This window comes from Eschrichtius robustus, chromosome 13 (assembly GCF_028021215.1).
Source record: "Eschrichtius robustus isolate mEscRob2 chromosome 13, mEscRob2.pri, whole genome shotgun sequence".
Taxonomy (NCBI): domain Eukaryota; kingdom Metazoa; phylum Chordata; class Mammalia; order Artiodactyla; family Eschrichtiidae; genus Eschrichtius; species Eschrichtius robustus.
The window spans coordinates 48,673,859-48,686,765 of NC_090836.1; the positions used below are offsets into that span (position 1 = coordinate 48,673,859).

A 12,907-nucleotide genomic window follows, 5' to 3' on the forward strand; every position below is an offset into this window, starting at 1 on the left:
ATTTCTTATAAGACTGCATAGTAGGAATTGTTTTCCTAGGATTTGACTTGATGAACGCTTATCTGATAAAGCAGAGCTGCTGAGGGAGGGACAAGGTGATGCTGGAAAGGATACTGAATGATTGGAAGACCAGGAACCTAGTCCAGTATTGGCTGTTAATTACCTCTCTGACTTCAGTGTGTCACATCTGGGCTTCCGGAGTCCCATTTGTAAAATACGAGGTTTAGACTAAAGGACTGTTAGTTCCTTCTTTGAACTGCAGCAGGAGTATTATACAGAGAAGTACTAATCAAAGAGGTGGGCCTGAGCCAGTGGCTGGTCTTTGATAGACCAAGTTGGGGGAAGATGACCCAGTGTGGATTGGAGGTATTATCTACCTGGTGTGTGAATAACTGTAGCAAAGAGAGATTTGGAATCTTCCAGTAACACAAATTGTCCCCCTTTTAATTTCAGAATAAGCAAGGTTCTATTTATGAAGATTTTCGATTACATGGTACTGTGGTCTAGCAAGTGGAAACACTCTGTAAAGTAGATGATGGCGACTTCCCTGGTGGTCCAGTGGTTAGGACTCAGCACTTTCACTGCCATCGCCCTGGGTTCAATCCTTGGTCAGGGAACTAAGATCCCGCAAGGTGCTCGGCCAAAAAAAAGGAAAAAAAAGTAGACAATGGGCTCACAGAGCCTGTCTGGTGAGAGCCCTTGTGCTGGGCCATAGAGGAGAGGCTTTTCTTCCTGCTTCTTACAAGATCTGCTCTGTCCCGTTGGAGGAGAAATTTAGAGGAACATGTGTTTATCACCTGTGTGTGTATATGTGTATGTGCGTTTGTGTGCGTGCGAGAGAGTGGGTGGGGAGGAGTTATACACCAAGGCAGCTTAGGAAACACCACTGTCTGCATGAAACCCGGAACTGAAGGTTTTGTATATGTGTAATATAGATTTTTCCTTGTTTGAACTTCTCATGTAGCTCTGTGGTAACAGTATTCGTGTCAAATCCTAAATTTTCCCTGAAGGGCAGGAAGTGGTTCATAAGAAACGAGAACACTTCTTCCAGTTCTTAGATGCAGGGTTGCTAGACTTAGGAAATAAAAATACAGGATGCCCAGTTAAACTTGAATGTAGACAAACAATGAATAATTATTTTAGTATCAGTAAGATACAAATATATTTGTATTTTATTTGGCAATGCTAATTGAATGAGACCCACTTCCTGGGAGAGTTAATGAATAGAAAAGATTTTGACGCTAGGTAAAAGAGTTGAAAAGAGTGAGTGAACCCCAGAACAGGGCTGGCTGTGGTCATTTTAATGCCTGTCTTTACCGTCTTTTCCCATTCTTGAGCTAAGCATGTGATATATTTTAAAAATGATAAAGTAAGAAATAAAGCTTTAACTCAACCCTTAGAATGATCGGAGTTTATTTGAGGAACCTACTAGAACTTTAAGTCCAGCTGTAACTACAGAGCTGACCCAGACCCATATCAAACATTGTGATAATCGGGTTTTTCCAGTCATAGTGAGAGTGAGATGGAACGCTGTATTATGGCTGAGCTAAGAATGTATTCTATCAGTTTATGGGAAAATAAACTGTCTTGGAAACATAAACATCTCTTTTTGGACTTTTTTCTGAATCCCATTGAACTCACAAAATGTGAAAATTTTTGTTGATTCAAAGCAACAATGAGAAATGTCACCTTTAGACCATTTTAGCCAGCAAATAGACATAGATAATACTGTCACTTGGAGGAGCTTGGGGTACTAAAATGCTTTCTTTTTACCCATTAGAGAAGACCACAGTGAAAAAGGGAAGAAACTTTCCATCAGGAGCAGAATAACACTATAAACTTTCTTTTTCAATACCTTTTTATATTATTGTTCATTGAAAGTTTCTGCTTATATCAATCAGCATAATTTTGACAAGCCTCAAAATATTTGCAACTATAACTGTAGGATTCCTCCTTTAATAAAATAAAATTTAATTTACACTGGGTAGTAGGGAGTTGCTAGACCTAAAGAATTATCATGAGCATGTTATAAAAAATAGACCATTTAACTGAGTTTCATCACTTAAGTTGCATAAAGATATTAACTAGAAAGTTAACCTTCACAAGGTTAGAAGCTGCTGACAAAGTTCCTAAACACTATGAAGGCTGTGAGAGTTTTAGCCCTTTTTTTTCCACGCTATATTTCTCTTCTTTTCATCCAATAACTTTTGTCCTAAGATGTGCTCTTCCTTTTCCAGTTCCCCATCCTTTTATTGGCACGTAATTAGCCTCATAACTGACCCACATTGAGCTTAATATGGGGACCCTGATTTCTCATTTTTCATCATATGTTGTTTAAAAAATCATATTCTCAGCTCATCCTACTCTCTTCTCAACTTAAAATCTACCTGGCTCTTTAAGATAATATTCAGGACATTCTGTCTGTTTTGTTGTGTTATTCTCTTCTCTTCCAGTCTCTGTCATGGGCTGTGTTTCAGTTATCTGAAACTATTCCAAACTTAAATAAAAAGTTTAAGTTTGGAAGTTTAAATTTAAGTTTAAGTTGGCATAAAACAACAACTGTTTTATTATGCTTACTGGTTCTGTGGGTCAGGAATTCAGACAGGAAACAGTGGAGAAGACTTATCTCTGCTTTCAGATGTCTGGGACTCAGATGGGAAGGCTCAAAACAATTGGGCGTGACTTGAATAGCTGATGGCCAGAATCACCTGAAGTCTTCACTCACATATCTGGTGCCTGGGCTGTGGTGCCTCAAATACTGGGCTTAGCTGGGACTATCAACTGGAATAAATACATGTGGCTCTTTGTGTGGCTTGAGCTTCCTCAGAGCATGGTGACCTCAGGGTTGTCATGCTTCTTACATAGCAGCTTGGGGCTGCAAGAGCAGGTGTTCCAGCAGCTCAAGGCAGGTGCTGCATGGCCTTTTATGACCTGGCTTCAGAAGTCATATAACATTACTTCCCTTGCACTTTGTTGAATAAAGCCGTCACAAGCTTGCCCAAATTTAAGGGCAGGGAATATAGACTTCACCACTTGATGGGAGGAGCGTTCAAGAATTTGTAGTCACATGTTAAAATTGCACACGTAGTAAACTTTAGATAGGCTTCTTGTCTATGCAAAAGGCAGTGAGTCAGCCACAATGGGCATCCTAGACATTGTTCATGCATGTCAAGTAATCATATTTGGGAAGAAAAACTTTTATAAAGACAGTAAGCTAAGGATGCATTGGATTTGTGAGCACAGACAGGGAGTGAAACACACTCACACACACATATAAAGAGATGGGGAGATATATATGTATACACATACAGAGAGAGAGAGAAAGAGAGAGAGATTTAAAAGTACTAGAAATAAAGAGACAGACTTCTTAAGAAGAAGGCCCAAGATCCCTTGAAGATGTGCTTCAGGGGACATACATGCCTCTGAAACTGTTTGAAACATTTTGTATGTGTGTATGTGCAGTTTTTGGAGAGTTTTGTTCTTGTATCCTTAAGGTCTGTCACCTCCAAAAGTTTAAGAAATATCAGTTTGAGGCAAGAAGATGTGAGACTAGGGTTGTATGTGAAAAGATGCAGTGTATGTTTTGTTTCAAGGAAAGATTTTGCAGATAGTTGTTGGAAATAAAATAGGTAAGTCAGGCAGGATGGGTGAAAATTTTGACATGCTGGTCCACAGACTCAGGTGTGCAAGAAATAGGGCATTTACAATTTTTCTATGCATCAGTTTAAATCTGGTTCTAAATGCTCATTCTACTAAGCCACCTGCCCCTCACACCCACCTTGGGTATGAGCTGATGCCTTGCAGTTTTCTTCAGAGCCAGACGTGAGCATGACCTCTGGTCTGTGGTCTCCACTGGTCACTAGTAGGGCACTTGTGATCTCATTCCATATGGTTTCTGCAGGTCCAGTAACTGTTGCTTCTAGACCATGGTTGGAGCCGAGAATCCTTGGGAGGTTGGGTATTAGCTGCTTAGGAGTCTTCCTTCCAAGATCTTGCCGTTTCTCATGAAGAAGGGAGTCTTGGGACCCACCAACCTTCATCTCCTTCCACTTTCAGGTGAACTTACTCTATTCTCTCCCTCACCCTCTCAGAATCACTGTCTACCCCTCCTCCTCCTCCTGCTCACCCAACACAATCTCCTCAACGATGGTGGGCTTTTCTAAAAACAGAAAGAGTAGCTGACTTCAAGGAACACTTGTCTTCTATTCTGTAAATCTATGGCAATGAGATGTAAAGCCTGCCGCCTGCTAGGAAGATAGCAGGGGATGGAAGAAAGATAAGAGAAAACAAAATACACATTATCATCTCAAAAATATATCCTGCTACATAAGTGGGGTCTTCTCCCACTTATGCTGGAGCATTCAATTATCATATGTAACAAGAAGGAATAATTTCAGCTGCAAGTAACTCATCTACAGTGGTTTAAACACTTAACCTCTTACTTGCTTTTAAAATTAAAAAAAAAAAAACAACTGGAGGTAGGTAGATCTTAGCATTGATTCAGCAGATTATGGAATTCTTTTGGCCTTTTCTTCATGCTTATTGTTTTATGAACATAAAATGACTCCTGTTACTCCACACATCTTGCCTACATTCCAACAATATATGTGTTGCCAGTCTTTTTTTTTTTTTTTTAATTTATTTATTTTTGGCTGCTCTGGGTCTTTGTTGCTGTGTGCGGGCTTTCTCTAGTTGCGATGAGTGGGGGCTACTCTTCATTGCAGTGCGCAGGCTTCCGTGGCTTCTCTTGTTGTGGAGCACAGGCTCTAGGCACACAGGCTTCAGTAGTTATGGCGCGTGGGCTCAGTAGTTGTGGCTTGTGGGCTCTAGAGCACAGGCTCAGTAGTTGTGGCACACGGGCTTAGTTGCTCCGCAGCACGTGGGATCTTCCCGGACCAGGGCTCGAACCAGTGTCCCCTGCATTAGCAGGTGGATTCTTAACCACTGCGCCACCAGGGAAGTTCCTGTGTTGCCGGTCTTAGCCTTAGCCCATCTTCTTGTTTATCTCAGATTCACTTGCATCAAGCACCATAATTTGGTAATCCCAATTCCATCATATAATTTTGGAATCTCAGAATTTGAAATTAGAATGCAATCGTACCTTGTACTTCATGTCTCAGGGTAAGAAAAAGAAAACATTTCACATCCTGAGATGAAATAGACAAACAAGCAAAGCCAGGGTCACTCTATCTAGTGCTGTTTTCCAAAATGTCTGAAACTTTGATTCCTTTGTAAGTCATTGATGCTTTGCCTCTGAGTTTTCCTTTTGCAGAAGAAAAGGCCCAATTCCTGCTTTACATGAACTGTCCCTCTGTTCTTAGTGATTGCCATCCAGCTTTGCCACTTTCAGGATGGAGAATTCACCGCTTTAAAGAGGCCTCTAACAATTTTGGTCCAATCCAACTACTAGAAAATTCTTTCTTATACTGAGTCAAAATTTGCCCCTTTGTAAATTCCATGTATAGATCTAAGGTTTGTCCTGTAAGAAAATACAATCAAACCTAGTTTCTCTTACTTATTTAGTTCCTTTAAATATTTGAAACCAGTTATAAAATTTCTCCCTAGCCTTATGTCAACTAAACAGACTTAGTTCCTTCAACTGACTTATTTCTCAAGTAACATGATTTCTGTACCTGTGATTGTTCTGGGCATTCCTTTACAGACATAACTGCTGGCTTAGGATAGTCTTCCCATGCCCCTGCTCTTTGAGGCCAAGGACTATGCCTCTTGTTTACCACTGAATCACTGGTGTCTAACATGATTCCTATTTGAATCATAGTCATGTTGTAGGCATTCAATAAATATATAGAATTAATGAGGACATCCCAGGTGGCACAGTGGTTAAGAATCCACCTGCCAGTGCAGGGGACACAGGTTTGATCCCTGGTCCGGGAAGATCCCACACGCCATGGAACAACTGAGCCTGTGTGCCATAACTACTGAGCCTGTGCTCTAGAGCCTGCGAGCCACAACTACTGAGCCCATCCACCACAACTGCTGAAGGCTGTGTGCTCTAGGCCCACGTGCCACAACTACTGAGCCTACGTGCTGCAACTACTGAAGCCCGTGTGCCTAGAGCCTGTTCTCCGCATACTGATGGCCGATTTCTATATTCTAGCTTCCTATACCTTACAGATTGCTTACAATGGGAATGTATTGCTTCATAACCTGAAAAGTAAAAGAGAAACACAACTTTAATTTCTAACATGTTGTACAAGACTGGATATGATATTTCAGATATAATTGACTAATATAGACCCTTGTGGAATTATTACTTTCCTTGTACATATGTACTGTAATACTTTTGTTGCAGGCTAATGTTGCATTGCCTTCTTTAGTATAAGTCATTCAAACATTTGTTTTTTGTCTATTTTCTGCAAACGACCCTGCCATCTCTTATGCAGCTTGCTCTGCTGCTGTTTTGATTTGAGCTTGCCGTTGCCATACCTCTAGGTATTTTCCATATGAGGGAAGGAGAGAGTGGGGAGAAGGCCATCTTCCCTGTTGGTCAAGTTATCTTCATCCTGTATCTGACTTGTGGAATAAATTTTTAATTTTATATGCAGATTTTCACATTTTTGCCTGTTATATTTCTTCGTGATAGTTTCTGTTCATTATTCTAGGTTTTAGGCACTTTTTAAAATCCTTGTTCCATCATCAAGCATATTAGCTATCTCTTAAATTTTCATGGCTTTCTGTATTTCAATATAGACCATTTTCATGTATAATATCTCTGTATAGTATTCTCCCATCTACCTACTAGATTCAAAAGTGCAGTTCATAAAGTGTGGGAAGGAAATTTAAGTGACCTAAAATATTTCTGCAAAGTGATGATGGATTGAAAGTAGTAATATTACTGATGCAAACGTGTGCATGAAAAAAGGTCATGGCACGGCAACTCTCTACTCTTTATATGAACCACGTGACTGCCATATTAAGAGGTAAAACATAATGATTTGATTCAATCTGACATTCACATTGCTCTCATTAAACATTCTTGCTTATAGAGACTTCTGCTTCTGGGAAGATGAAGTAGATGTACTTTTCCCTATTCTTACTTTTAAGTAAAACTAAAACCCCTGAACATTATATATAAAATAAAGATAAGACTGAAAAGTTAGGAAAGATGGCAGACAGGTTAGGGACCTAGGGACCCAAGGAAGGACACAGTGATGAGTTCCCTGAGTTATCTTTTTGCCTCATGTATTCCAGACTTGGAGCTGGAGGAACTGGCAGCCTGGAATTGCCAATGAGTGTAGACAAAAAAGGCCACAACAGAAGCCTGCACTCTCTGGCCAAAAGACCAGGAAAGCGGCAGTGTAGCAACACAAAAAACCTTTAGACAATAACCACTGTATTCCACAGAAAAAACTGTGACCCCACCTCCACCCATGCCAACAAAGACTGAGTGGGGACTGTAAATTTCCACCTTCATGCTAGAGCAAGACACCAAATTCCCCTGCCAGGTAGTACCAGAGAAGGCTGAGTAGGGAGCTGGGACTTTCACCCTGCTTGGGAGTAATGAGTGTTATTCCCACTCCCCATTGGTGTGACATCAGAGGAGGCCCAGTGGACATCAGCTCTATCACCACTGCCCATCAGTAATGAGGCCACTTATTCCCCTTCTCCTGGTGTGAGTGGAGGTCAGACAGAAAGCAGTACGAAGGCACTCTTACCTCTCCCAGCCAAGGATGTATCACTGTTAGGTCTAGTGCAGAGCCAGAACTCTCACCCCTGACCAGCAGCAAGAAGGACCACTCCTCCCCTTCAGGTGTCAATGAAAGCCAAGTGGGGAACCTGGACTTCCCTCCTCACTTGGCGGTGATGAAGCAGCACATTCTATCTCCTTTCCCTAGTGGGAAGGTGTCAGAGAAAGTCAGAAAAACAGAAGGCTAACTAAGATTCAAAGTCTCATAATATAATACATGAAAAGTCCAGATTTCAATCCAAAACCACTCATCGTGATAACCAAGAACAAGGAAGACCTCAAACTGAATAAAAAGACAAGCAATAGATGCCAACACCAAGAGGACAGAGATGTTAGATTTATCTGACAGAGATTTTAAAGTAGCCATCCTAAAAATTCTTCAGCCAGCAATTATGAACACCCTTGAAACATATAAAAAAATAGGAAGTCTGAGCAAAGAAATAGAAAACATAAAGAAGAACCAAATGGAACTTTTGGAACCAAAAAATGTACTAACTTGAGTAAAAACCTATGATGAATCAAAGCAAAATTGAGCAAAGAAAAGAATCAGTGAACTTCAAGGAAGAGTGAGATAAGTAATCGCTCTATCTGAAATGATAGAGTGAACTGAACTCACAGTCTGAACAACAGAAAGAAATAGACTTAAAAAAACAAACAGAGCCTCAAGGATCTGTGGAACTATAACAAAAGAGTTAACATTCTTATCATCAGAGTCCTGGAAAGAGAGAAGAAAGAGAGCAAGCTGAAAAAGTACTCAAAGAAATAATGAAAAGAAACTTCTCGAATTTGACAAAAGACATAAACGTATAGATTCAAGAAGGTGAGTAAGCTCTAAACAAGATAATCCTACAAAAATTCCACACCAAGACACATCATAGTCAAACTTCTGAACACTAAAGACAAATGAGAGAAGTGACACCTTACCTGCAGGGGAAAAACAATTTGAATGACTTAGAATCTCTCATCCGAAACTATGGAGGTTAAAAGCAAGGGGCACGACATATTTCAGAGGTTGAGAATAAAAGAGCTGTCAACCCAGAACTCTATATGCAGTGAAAATATCTTTTGGGAATGAAGGGGAAATCAAAATAAAGAGAAACTAAGAGAATTTGTTGCCATGAGACCTTTCCTATTTCAAATAAGAGCAAGTAGATTTTTTCACTAAATTATGAAATTATGTGAAATTATTGAAATTATATGACAAATATGATTTTACCTTTATCTCATGCTTTAAAACATTATATTTTTGTATATATTATAAAATGTGCATTATATATTAATGTAGTTTGTATGTATATAAATAAGTTAGTAATAAATAGGTACAGGTGGCATCCTGAAAAGTATTTAATGAGGAAATTGTATGACAGGGGTAGTTTGGAGGTGACAGTGCTAATAAACTCTTTAGGTAGATTTAACAAGCAATGAATCTAGCCCATATTGTCATTTGTCCACAGGGTAAAATGTACCACCTTGTTAAATACAGTCAAAATACAGACACTAAGACTGAAGCTTTCCCCAAACTGTTGCTCTTACAATTCTCACCAAGAAAAGGAAATGAAATTCATTTGGCCTGATTTGTCCTTAGGGAACTCTGGCCCGCAGTAAACACAACCTATCCCATTAATAATCCATTTTAGAATTTGGATCTCTGGGCTGGAGTAATAGAATTTCTTTTTTTGAAAGTTGCATGCTACTTGCTTGCCTTTCTTCTCCTGGCACTTCTGTCATTTCACATGTTTTCTTCAAGATGACTAACATCAGTCTGACAGTACAAAACCACCCACTAATTTCTCATCCTTTCTGTGGACCTAGAAATCTGACTTCACTCAAGGCAACTTAGTGTTCTCCTAATGTTACCTCACTTCTTCCTCACTGACAAAACCTAGCTCATATCTTCATCACTCTTTACTGGACTATTGCAACAGCTTCCATCCGCCACCACTTCTGATCTGCTCTCTTAACTACAAAGTCCTTCACTGAACTCCCTATCATCTTTAGCATAAATAAACCCTCCTTAGCACAGTGTGCTATTAGTGACTGTCATTGATCGATTGTTTACTATGTGACAGCACTGTCCTAAGCATTTTATTCACATTAATTCATTATAATAAACCTCTGAGGTAAGTTCTATTATTATCTCTATTTTATGGATGAAGAAGAAGAGGCAAGAGAGGTTAAAATGTCCAAAGTCACACTGCTGGTCAATGGCCAAACTCGATATTGAACTCAGAACGAGAGCCCCAGAAAAGTGGGCCCTTAACTACTATGCATATTGCCTCTAAAAGCCCTTTATGATCTAATTTCTGTTTCCCTACTTTCTGGCTCTAGGACTATTTGCCAAAGGCGACTTACTGAATAATCAAGTCAAAACTGTGAAAGAAATTCAGTAAGCTGGGTCTAGGACAGTTCCCTGCAAAGGCAAAGGCAAGGGCAGAGGGTGGAGGTAATTAAATCTATAAAAATAGAGAAGATAAAAGCTGAAAATCGTACCAGTCACATATGAATACTGAGTGTCTGAAATGTAAAACACATGCAAAAATTATATGTGTCCAGGCCACCAAAGCTTTGGGAAAACTAAAACCTTGAATGGTGTCCTGATACTTCGGTGAATTGAGTATTCAGAAAATTGAGTTTTGGTGAATTGGTTTTCGGTGCCTTAACTTTTAGTACATTAATTTCCAGAAATGAGGTTTTTGGTAAATTGGACTGTTTCCTCCTTTCCAATGTTATCTTTTCCCACCAACCCCATCACTCTGACATAGGGCTCAGTGGCACTGGTACAGCTGTGTTGGCAGATTAATGCTAGTGTCAGTGGGTTGGTGCCCACCATACTGGCTGTTACATAGTCTGATCATCACTCATACATACCAATCCATCACACTCTTGTCACATGTCCATCTGCTGAGAACACTTACCCAATCAACTTGCTCACTCGGTGAAGCCCTTCTTGTATCTTTCAAAACTCAGCTCAAGTGCCTTCTTCAGGGCTCCTGGAACATCTTTTGTTTGCAATATTACAGCAGTGGACACATTGCATTGTAGCTGTTTATTTTTGGTTTTCCTCCTTGGTTGTGAGCTCCTTTAGAGGAGCTCTTTTTCTTTGCTCCCCTTTGCAATGTGTGCCTGTCACCTAGTAGTCTTCAAGAGATGAATGGGTCTTGATGATCAGATAACCTTCTCAATCAATTTTCTATCCTTTGAAAATCAAATATGCTTCTTGATAAATACAACTGAGTTCAGCATTTTCTCAACATTTATGAACACTGTGACATCTTCCTGCATCAGGGAATTGATAATGAAATTATTTTTTTCTATTGCACATAATGTTAAAAAATTCCTTCCCCACTTAAAAAAATAGGTAAGAAAAGCTTCATGAGGGCAAATATTATTTTCCCTGAGTTTGGCACAGAGCTTAGCACTGTGCTCAATAAATATTTATTGAATGCGTTATAATAGTTAATATTTACAGCACAGCATACACACAAAGTGCTTTACTTGCATTCTCTCGTTGAATATTCTCCATTATATAAGAGATACCTCCTATTATTTTCTCTGTAGGTGTTCTACTATATGATCCATTTTATTGATGAGGAAATAGGCTTAGAGGGATTAAGTAGGTTACCAACATCAGTGGCCAATGAGCAGTAGAGCCAGGGTTTGAATCCAGGATACCCAATATCAGGAGCTGACTTCTTACCCACTATGCTTCAATATTACCTTAGGTAACTGAATGTTTTTTAAAAAAAAACTTTAGATCATCTGGATTGTGGCTTTCCTCATGAGATGAACTCATGCAGAGATGAACTCAAGCAGTTCATCTCTGCTTATTTGCTTTGACTTCTAACTTTTCTTACCTTCAGGAATGAACATTGTCTGTTCAAGGACTGACAGAGGCCAGTGTGTCTAGAGCATCAGGAACAAAGAGGAGATGCATAGGGTATGGGGTTGGAGAGAAAAGTGGGGGCCAGAGCACACAGGGCTTTGGAGAAGTTTGGATCTTATGTAAGTGAAATTGAAAGTCTTTGGAGGGTTTTTATTTGATCTAATTGCATTTAAACATTTTGTGTACTGTTGTAGATAGTGTACTGTAGAGATGGGGTGAGGCAGAGGAGACTCTTGCAGTAGTTGGGCAAGAGAAGAGGGAATTTAGACTGGTGCAGCCACAGTGGAGATGATGAAACTAGATGAAATTTGGATACACTTTGGAGGTAGATGCTCTAAATAAATATATTTTGAATTAATACATATACAATTCTCTAACACCATATAGAAAAGTAAACTCCAAATGGATTAAAAACCTAAATGTAAGACCAAAAACCATAAAACTCCTAGAGAAAAGCATAGGTAGAACACTCTTTGACATAAATCGTAGCAATATTTTTTGGATCTGTCTCCTAAAGTGAAGGAAATAAGAGCAAAAATGAACAAATGGGACCTAATCAAACCTAAAGGCTTTGCACAGCAAAGGAAACCATCAAGAAAATGAAAAGACAGCGTACTGAATGGGAGAAAATATTTGCAAATGACATGACTGATAAGGGGTTAATATCCAAAATATATAAACAGCTCATACAACTCAACATCAAAAAACAAACAACCTGATTAAAAAATGAGCAGAAGACCTGAATAGATATTTTGCCAAAGAGGACATGTAGATGACCAACAGGCATATTAAAAATGCTCAACATTGCTAATCATCAGGGAAATGCAAATCAAAACCACAATGAGATATCACCTCACACCTGTCAGAATGGCTATCATCAAAAAGAACACAAATAACAAATGTTGGCAAGGATGTGGAGGAAAGGGAACCCTCGTACATTGTTGGTGGGAATGTAAATTGGTGCGGGCACTGTGGAAAACAGTGTGGAGCTTTCTCAGAAAACTAAAAATAGAACTACCATATGACCCAATTATTCCACTCCTGGGTATATATTTGAAAAAAATAAAAACACTAATTCAAAAAGATACATGCATCCCAATGTTCATAGAAGCATTATTTACAATTGCCAAGACATGGAAGCAACCTAAGTGTCCATCAGCAGAAGAAGGGATAAAGAAGATGTGGTATACACACACACACACACACACACACACACACAATGGAATACTACTCAGCCATAAAAAAGAATGAAAATTTGCCACTTGCAACAGCATGGATGGACTTGGAGGGCATTACGTTAAGTGAAGTAAGTCAGA

General features: G+C 39.4%; 1 long non-coding RNA gene across 2 annotated transcripts in view; it reads left to right on the plus strand.

Annotated features, from left to right (window-relative positions):
• LOC137774583 (uncharacterized) overlaps window positions 1-12,907 on the plus strand; it is a 288,787-nt gene that overhangs the window by 211,589 nt on the left and 64,291 nt on the right. The window lies entirely within an intron of this gene.